We start from the raw sequence: 9,561 nt of genomic DNA, 5'->3' as shown, positions 1-9,561 counted from the left end.
CTTTGTTGTATCATGTTGGATTGAAACACACTACCAAGTCCGGCTACGCTAGAGAAGGACCAGCACATTAAGATTAATGACAAACATCAAGAATGAGCAGGTAAGAGTGAGTGGGCAGCTGTCATTAATTTAACCCTGCATCTGAGACTAAGATAATAAAGGGGTTTAGCCATGAAGCTTTTTCCAGGTGACGAAAATGTCTGAGGAAGAGAAGATCATTATAGGAGTTTCTAATATGGTACATGCAGTAAGAATGCATACTTAGGGCCCAATCAGACAGAGTGAGTTTTGCAGGCTGTAAAACGTGAGGCGCACCGCACTGCCTTTTCTGTTGAAGCCTACGGTTAAAAAAAGAGCAGCTTGCTGCGCCTTTTTTTTCGACTGTTGTTAAGACAACCACCGAATCGTTAGCCATCATTAACCTAACCGTTACATTGTAAACTGACAGAAGGCCCGCCTCTCCTTTCATCTGATTGGACATTGAGAAAAAACGACCATGACGTCGGACGCTTTTCTGCTTTGAGTTGAAGTTTTTTCAACGTAAGGCGCTCAAAGCGTTTCCTCAAAAACGTGAGGCGCACACAGCGGAACGCAACGCAAAAGCAGCGCACAAAAAGCGTCCCTCTCTTTGAAAACAATGACAAAAGGACCCCAGCTGCTAAAACGTGTTCCGTCTGATCGGGCTCTTACACTTCTGTTTACTTGTGACTGAAGAATTTTAAGTTGGACTAACATGTAATATATCTATGTTTCATTCATTATGGTTAGAGCATCCACACAACATAAAGCAGCAGACAACATTTAGAGAACAGGAGATGTTCACTACACAGCCCACAAAAGATAAAAAATAGGCTGCGTAAAGTAAAATAACACAAGCAATATTTTAGCTCTCATTACAGTTCCAGTGTTTTATCTGTGGTATACGTCACAATCATTAAAAAAAAGTATATATTATTTCAACTCAAAAGTGTCTATGACTGTATGGGATTTCAGACTAAACTAAACATAACTGAAATGACTCACGGCCATTATCAAAGGCAACTCCATGTGAAGAGATCAGGATCCCTCCAGGATTTCTCATTTCACATAAACATCCGATTACGTGGCAGCTTTTATCAAAAGTCGCTGTGCAAGTTGCAATGTTCTGTGGCTTTTTTGTTTGTGTAACACATTACACATCCACTGTGAGCGACTGGGACAAACGCTCTAAGGGCTTCTGTCCACTAACGTCACTTTTTGCGCTGGCAGTGCCCACCACCGCGATGTCAGAGCACTTCTCACCGGCTCTTACAGTTGCTAGGTTACGAAAGTTGTCTGGCAGCACTTCCGCTTCACTTTGTAGGGATCGTTACGTCTGTTTTAAATCACCATGTATGCTTCATATTTGCTTTAATTCAGTGAAACTTTACAAAGGTAACATAAAAACGATGGAAAGGAATCGTGTCCTGGCATTAGCAGCAGCTCTTGACCTGGAAGTTGTATCCTTAAAGAACGAAATGTAACAACTTTGACTTTAACTTGAAGTGGTTATCTTAAAGATCTCAGTTTCACCATGTGTGACGTCCATGGTTGGCTCCGGTTGTGATTTTCCTGGCTGACGGTCGCTTTCCTTTTTAGACTGTTTCCTGTTTGTTCAGCCATAGTAGATTACTGTTTACTCGCAACACTTGCAGAGACCGAAAAAGCAGCCGCTTAGCTCTGCCTACCCTCTCTGGCAGACCGACCACTGCTGGCTGATGGGAAACGCGTCACACATTATTTAGTATGAGAGTTTGTGACCGTTCTGTACTGTTACATGCAGAGCCTTCCCCTTTAAGGAAGCAATGTTACCAGCACGTCCCAGGACTGTTCTTCACTTGTTAGGTTGTTAGCTAGTTAACAGCTAAGAGCCAGTGAGGGAGAATACTAAACTGTGTTGAAATTAGTACTCAAAACATTCTTTTAACTGGTTCTACACGTGCAGAATCATTGTTGCTTTTGCTGTACAGTGCATTGCAGCACAGGCAAGGTTGTTTCCTCAGGGTGCAAACAGCATGTAATGCAACCTGTTGGTGGGGTTCGTTATTACGGATATACACCCTTTTCAATCCACGGGTAGTGCACAGTGAACACTCTGTCCTTTGTCTGACTGTATCAAATCACTCAGGCATGTTCTCACTCACTCTAACATTCACTGTCATTAGTTCACTCTCTGATCTTTGCATTGTTGTTCACTCATTCACTCACTCTCTATCCCCCTGTTAGAGCTTTATCAGCTGTCTGACCTGCGGTTCCATCAGCTGCAGAATAAATGTCAAACTCTTCAACATCAGCCTCAATGTCCTGCTTGCTGCATGATACTCTATGTGCTCTCTCTCTCCCTTTCTCTATCCCTCCATTGCTCTCTCTCTGTCTCTCTTCCCTCTCTCTCCTCCCCTGGTGCGATGATCAAAGTGGCTGGCATGTCTCTCTGCAGTACTGCTGTGATCACTGAAGAGAGGCGAGCGAGCGAGCGAGCGAGGGAGGGAAGAGGCGGGAGGGAGGAAGGAGAGAGAAAAGGGAAAAGGGAGTGGAGCAGTAGGACAGCCTGATTCAAGCAGCGCCACACTGCCCCCCTCTGGTGTGGAGGTACGAGATGATTTCTTTCATATCAGCTTTTGAACTCGTTGACCTCGCAAAACAAACATCTTCCACAAGCACCATGAGGAAAGTGGATGGTAAAGTCAGTACGACAGCATGATAAATATGTTGAATCTGGGCTGTGCTGCCAAAATAATCATAGATATAATGAATAATTAATTATGATCAATGAAAATTAAGCATTTAACAAAAAACTGACCCTACAAATGCCTCCTGTCCTTGCCGATCAGAGCTTGTGCTTTTGCTAAAAATGCCAATTGCCACTTTTAATTTTGGATGGGAGAAGTTGCCGTACAACCAGCTGAGATGCTGGAGCTGCTCTCGGCCAACAGTCAGTCCAACATGTAAAATGATTTATGAAGCCATGTTTCCATCCAAAGTACTCGTTTAATTCCACGAACTACTAAATGGTTCTTTCAGCCAATGTTTACTGTGCATCTACCAAAGTCTGAAGACCCCCAAAGATTTGGCAAATTAGTCCGCTGATATCATAGAAACCAGTTCTCAAGTGGGGCCCTAGGACCCCTGAGGGTCCGCGAACCATAGCCTGTGGGTCCGCGAAATAGTTATTATAATAATAATAATAAAATTGTCTCATTAAAAACTGCATGTCTACAGATGACGACCAGTTTTGGACCACTAGAAACTGACATGATTGTGACACATCAAGTCAATCTGTCATGAATCGCTCCTGCGGCTGTCTTGCTGCTGTCTTGCTGCTGTTAATTTTCTGAAAGCTTTTAAGATCACTTAAAAAGTATAAATGCTGTCAAGTTGAGTCCACGAGCAGTTAGAACAAAATGAGCCTCTGTTTTAAAGTATTTAAGTGGGGCGCCGGTTTAGCTAAGCGGTTAAATCGGTGGCCATATTCAGAGGCTATAGTCCTCGATGCGGCGGCCCAGGGCTCAACTCCCGCCCCCTGCTGCGTGTCATCCCCACTCTCTCCTCCCCCACCCCCGCCACCATCCACCATCCTCCCTTCAAAATAAAGGCATAAAAAGGCAAAAAAATCCTCTTTAAAAAAGAAAAAAGTATATAAGTGGTATTAACATGATTCAAATTGAAATGTGTTTCTGTTTATCACATATGAAACAGATCTGCAGTATTTATGTTGATAACTTTTACAATACAAATAGTTCCAAAGGCGTCTAAGAGTGCAAATAGTAGTAAGCTTAATCGGCGTTACGTTTTTGAGGCGGTCCTTGGAAAATGTTCTCCCCTGTAAGGGGTCCCTGGCCCCAAAAAGTTTGAGAACCCCTGATATAAACTAACAGCTGTTCTAACATTTAATTTTTTCACAGGATTGTACAACAATGATGCCGTCTAAATTTCAACATTTGCAGGTCCTACTGCATTCTGTCCTCTGCATACATGGTTAATGGGGCCAGGACTTACGTTAATCTGTCGCATCCTTTTTTCTGCAGGTCCTTTATGTGTGGAGCACAAGGGACAAAAACAAACTACAAGTCCAGGCTGAAGGTTTTTAAAATGGGTAGCTGAAATAAAACTCAACCAATCAGAAATGCTCAGAACCTCAGAAGGTTCCTTGTCCCTGGGGAAAGTTCCTGCGGGGGAAACACAGCTTAACTGAGCTTTAAAGGTTCCAGTAGGCTGCAGATTTCATCAGAGATTTTATAAAGGAAGCTCACTGCTAACAGACAGTCAAACAGTTGGTTTTACTCTCTACCTCTTCGCCCGAGAGCACTTAGGCTCATCCCCAAAATGTTTCTTTTTACAGTGTGTGACAGTGTGTTGAATACGTTGTGGCACAAAACAGAAACAGACCACAAATATGATACTCAGCAGTTTCTAAACATAAAGCTTACAAGTTACCTAATGTCAAAATGTTTTTTGCAAGAATGGGCAGCATGTTTCTGAAAAGGCAGAGAGGTAATAATGTAACATATTTGTTGTTATGCTGGTGAGCTTTGAGGCGTTTGAGGCAGATTTTTGTCACGCTGCAGTTCAGACAGGAGGGGTGCAGATCTGGGGGAACAGCTGCTGTATCCTCCCTCACCTGCAATTAGCAAGCTTTTTAGGTCACAGACAGTTAGGGGCTATGAAACTAGCTTTGCACACACACACACACACACACACACTCGCACACAGAGTAAAAGAGAGACCAAGGTTGAGGTCAATACAATCAAATACAACATTAGTATGAGCTAGCATCATTTACAATTAGGGTATTATGATATAATTTGGTCGTATTGCTGTGGGGCATGACTGATATAAATTGGAAAGGAGCATGGGATTTAACTTGCAGAAAGTCATTACTAAAAAAAACGACCAAATAAGAGAGAAAGTCACCAGAAAGACAAAGAGCTGATCTGCAGGAAAAATGCATGAGACGCTGAAAAGAGCGAGTGTAGGTGTAAGATATGAGCTGGAACTCTTTGCCCTGTGCTCAGGCTGTGTCATGAATACAAAACTGTGTGTTTGTTTGGGTGAGAAGCACTGCAGTGAAAAATAGCTGAAATGAAACCCTGGTGTCCCAAAGCAGGCTCAGACCATGCTCAGATGTAACATGCAGATCGATGTGGTGTAATTGGATAATCACCAGACATGTGCGCTATGTGCATTTTTATGATGTAAGTGCACAGCAAACATCATCTGTAAAATTCAAACATATGGCTGCGTGACATTTCTGGGTAATCCAAGAATAAATACATAGGTTTTTAGCCCAACATAGTAATTAGTGCTCGGGGTGTTTGCTCAACTTTTGGCATTTGTAGTACATGGGAAGATTTTTAATGCAGCAGCTCAGGCTGTCTGATTTTAATATATGATAATTGCCTGTGAATTTCCACACTCATGAGAACTGACCTGTCGATTCCACATAAATGATCATTTATACTTTACGCAGCTTTTGTCTGCAGATGTTGGACAAGCTTACGGGAGCAAAATGAACTGCATGAATGGGAACGTAAGACTCTCGTGCTGCTGTGTTCTGGGTTAGAAATCTTAAAAATGTAAGGACTGTTAGTTATCGTCATCATTTGATCGGCAATAGCTTGATCAGCAAGTGAAAAGACAAATGATAGTGAAACTCCACAGGCCACATTTCTTCGTAACAGCTACCGTAAGGCGACAAAAGGTTAGCATTCAACCAATTTCAACCTAACATTACCATTGGATCATGTTCCACAATGTGATAGAAAAGGCTTACAATCCTAGCTGAGGGTAACGCTCCAGGGTTCGGTTCAATCGGACTAAACAAGGCTGGTGTGAACCCGCTCTAAAATACATGCCTGATATATTTTTATATGTTAACAACAGAATTTCAACCCCAGGTATCACATAGTAACAATCAAAGCATGACCTGACAAGCTGCTGCCTCTCCCTGCTGTTTGGTTGCTTTAGAGAGCAACAACAAAAGAGTCTGCTCCATTATACAGATACTTTAATATATATATAATATTCTCATATTTTGCATGTGTTTCATATTTCTGGGCGTTTATTGTTCACAGTGAAAAAATGAAAACTGCATAATTCCGAGTTTTTCCATAATGACATGTTTAAAAAGGTCGCCTCTGAAATGAGCCGTTCAGAACAGCTGCAGGTTTCTACGTAGAAACTTGCTTTCGCTGAAATCGACCAATCGTCATTCACCGTCATTCACCTCAGGCTGCCTTCTTGCACTAGTCGAGTTATCATCAGTCTGTGTCCTGCGAGTGAGAAGATAAGTCGTCAAGATTTCAACTTACCGTTCTGATAACTCCTGGGAACTCCTGGGTTGCTTCACTCGCTCAGGTGTATCGTTCCTCCCACTCAGGGTCCGATTCTGGCTCGTACATATAAGGTAGAATAACCGATCCTAGAGCAGCCATGTTTTCTACAACTTTGGAGTGACAGTGCAGTGTGGCCGCGCCTCCCCCACATGGGATCGCACACGTCGGGGAGGGGCTACACGGTCACTCCAAATACTCACCTTTGACCTTTGAATGGCAAAACGGCTTGTTCGTTTTAGGAGGAAGGAGAGGCTCCGAAAACCCGGAACGGACAAAACTTTAACATGATTTAAAAACACATTAGAATAATCGAAAATTGATTGCATAGCCTAAATATCTCCCCCTTAGAGGCACAGAACTGGATACTTGATAAAGTTTGAAGGAAGTCAACGTACCTGCTAGCAGTAAAACATATTTGACATTAGCAGAGTTGGTTGCTGAAGTTCTGAAGATGACTTGCCAGTACTCTGCTGCTTTTTCACTTTTTTAAAAGTTTTGAGATATAAAAATCAGTCCTAGTGCACACTGATATTAAAAATGTTCCATCTCTATGTCATTTCCTATTTAATCGCTTGATAGAGCATGGAACTGTATTTCAGTGCCCTCTGAGGCCATGCATGATAAAAAGAGAAGCACTTATGGTATGCTTTAAATAAAGAGCACCCACCTAATGGCACATGTAAGCATTAATATGTAAGGCATGAACAGTTTTAAAACATTCATTACAAGTCTGCTGAGTGCTGCAAAAAGACACTGCATTAATAATCGTCAATCATCCGATAATGTTCAGTTCTACTTGCTCATAATCAGAAGTAACAGGAAATGTATCTCTTTATTTAAAGTAACCAAACAAAGAAGAGGTCGTGTTCTTGTGTTGTGTATTCATTTTACCTTGACACACCTTAAAGACCAACTTGCAGGTTAATTATTTTACTACATAAATACTCAATCTTGTTTGAAAATTCCTGGAAAATGTTAATCTCTTGCTCAATGTGCAGAAGTAGGTGGTAGTGAGTCTGAGCGGTGGCATCGTATTGTGTAGATATTATTTGGGTAGTCTAAGAGCCCGATCAGACAGAGTGCGTTTTGCAAGCTGTAAAACGTGAGGCGCATCGCACTGCCTTTTTTGTTGAAGCCTACGGTTAAAAAAAGAACAGCTCGCAGCGCCTTTTTTTTCTACTGTTGTTAAGGCAACCACCGAATCATAGCTGTCATTAACCGAACCGTTATATTGTCTACTGACAGAAGGCCCGCCTCTCCTTTCATCCGATTGGACAATGAGAAAAAACAGCCATGACGTCGGGCACTTTTCTGCTTTGAGTTGAAGTTTTTTCAACTCGAGGCGCTCAGAGCGGAAAAATACAAGGCGCTCTGCAACGCAAAAGCAGCGCGCAAAAAGCCTCTGATTGAAAACAATGACAACAAAGCCGCCACCAGCTGCTAAAACGCGTTGTGTCTGATTGGGCCCTAACATTGCATCTCACCAGTTCTTATGATGGTAAATTTTGGCGTTTGTGCTGGTTTCACAAATTCTAGCTTGACTGGACATCGAGCCCACCGTTCTCCTGACAGGAAGAGGAACGGAGCGAGCTTTTCGGGCCTGGGTGCGTTTTGTGCAGGTGAAGGGACACACAAGCACCGCTCAAACAAAGTATCAGTAAACTGTCGTCACTCTCTCTCTCTCTCACACACACACACACACACACACACACACACACACACACACACAGACACACACACACACACACACAGACACACACACACACACACACACACACACCGCTGTGGCACCGTAAAATGTAGTACGGATTGTTGTGATGCGAGCACAGCTTTAGATATTGTTAGCTAACGCCGGTCACTCATCGCAACACCTGCCCAGTTCTCCACTGGTTCTCGTGGCACTACAGCTCACTGTCTCTCCTGTGGCTGTTATTTCTCTTCGTCCTGGCCTGTTCCTGCTCTCTTTGACGCCTAACAGGTTCATAAGTATAAGCCTGTGGTCCGTAGTATTCATATGAATTAACAATTACTTCATCTTCAGTGACATAACTGGCATTTAGATCCATATTTATTAACGTTTTGATGGGGAAATATGTACAAAAATTGACTCCAGAAGCCACTGTGTGTATTAATTCATATATTTCGTTGAAATTAAAATTATTAAACAATTTTCCTATTGATTCGCCGGGATCTCCAACCTGCAAGTTGCTCTTTAAGAGAAAGACAAGACTAGTCCCAAACAAAAAATCACAAAGGTGACCTCATTCACCGATCACCGACCATGCAGCGTGAAAAACGACTGCGGTTGACCACTTTTACTCTCTCTTGTGGCTAAACGGTGAACAGCAGATGTTCAAGCTGTGCTATAGGTCTGCACCAAGGGAGCAAACCTGCTTTGGATACTAATTATTGAGAGCGACTTACTGCGTGTAGCGGGGGACAGATGACTGAGCACACTGGAAGAGAACACAGCCACCAAAACAGGTTTATCTCAACGTTTCTGTTATTGCTGACCAACTGTTTCAATATCTGTGGAAATGAAGAAGTCTGTCCCAGAGCAATAACCCGACAGCCCACGCTGTATCCTGAGATGTTATTAAGTGAGGCTCCCAAGACACGATGCTCCTTTTAAAATGAATAAAAGACAGACTGAGGGTACGAGTTATTTTCCAGGATGGTCAAGAGCTTATGTTAAACCTTCATGTGTTTGTGTATGTCAAAGCCACAGGAAACGATTGCATTTTGCGAGGGCACACACAGTACACACTTTTATATGCGTATTGATTGGCACAGATAGAGGGAGCAGGTGTATAATCTACATACTGATACAAGAAGAGATGGACAGTCTTGCTATTATTTGGATTGTTTCCTGTATGCCTATAAAAAAAGAAGCAAACACATGCAGACACACACAAACACATACGCGCTGCGGAAATGAAAACAATAAGGACGGAAAGGAAGAAGGAGAAAGATCCTAATTGCTATAATTATGATCACCCACTCGAGTACGAAAACATGGTGCCACAATAACAATTACAAGCTGTTAAATACGGCTCCTTTAAAGAACAATTGTATCTTACAGGAAAAGAGTTGCCTGTTAAGTTTCTTAAGACAGTTATGGGTTTAAAAACATCCGATGTCTGTCAGGAAGAAAAACTAAACCAAAATTGTAATTCAGTGTCAGAGGACTGTCTCGTGATTATAACACGCT

The sequence above is a fragment of the Semicossyphus pulcher genome, unplaced genomic scaffold, assembly GCF_022749685.1.
Source record: "Semicossyphus pulcher isolate SPU_LCO1_2020_fin unplaced genomic scaffold, fSemPul1.0.p SCAF_17, whole genome shotgun sequence".
In the NCBI taxonomy this organism is placed as follows: Eukaryota; Metazoa; Chordata; class Actinopteri; order Labriformes; family Labridae; genus Semicossyphus; species Semicossyphus pulcher.
Note: the sequence above shows the minus strand (reverse complement) of the source record.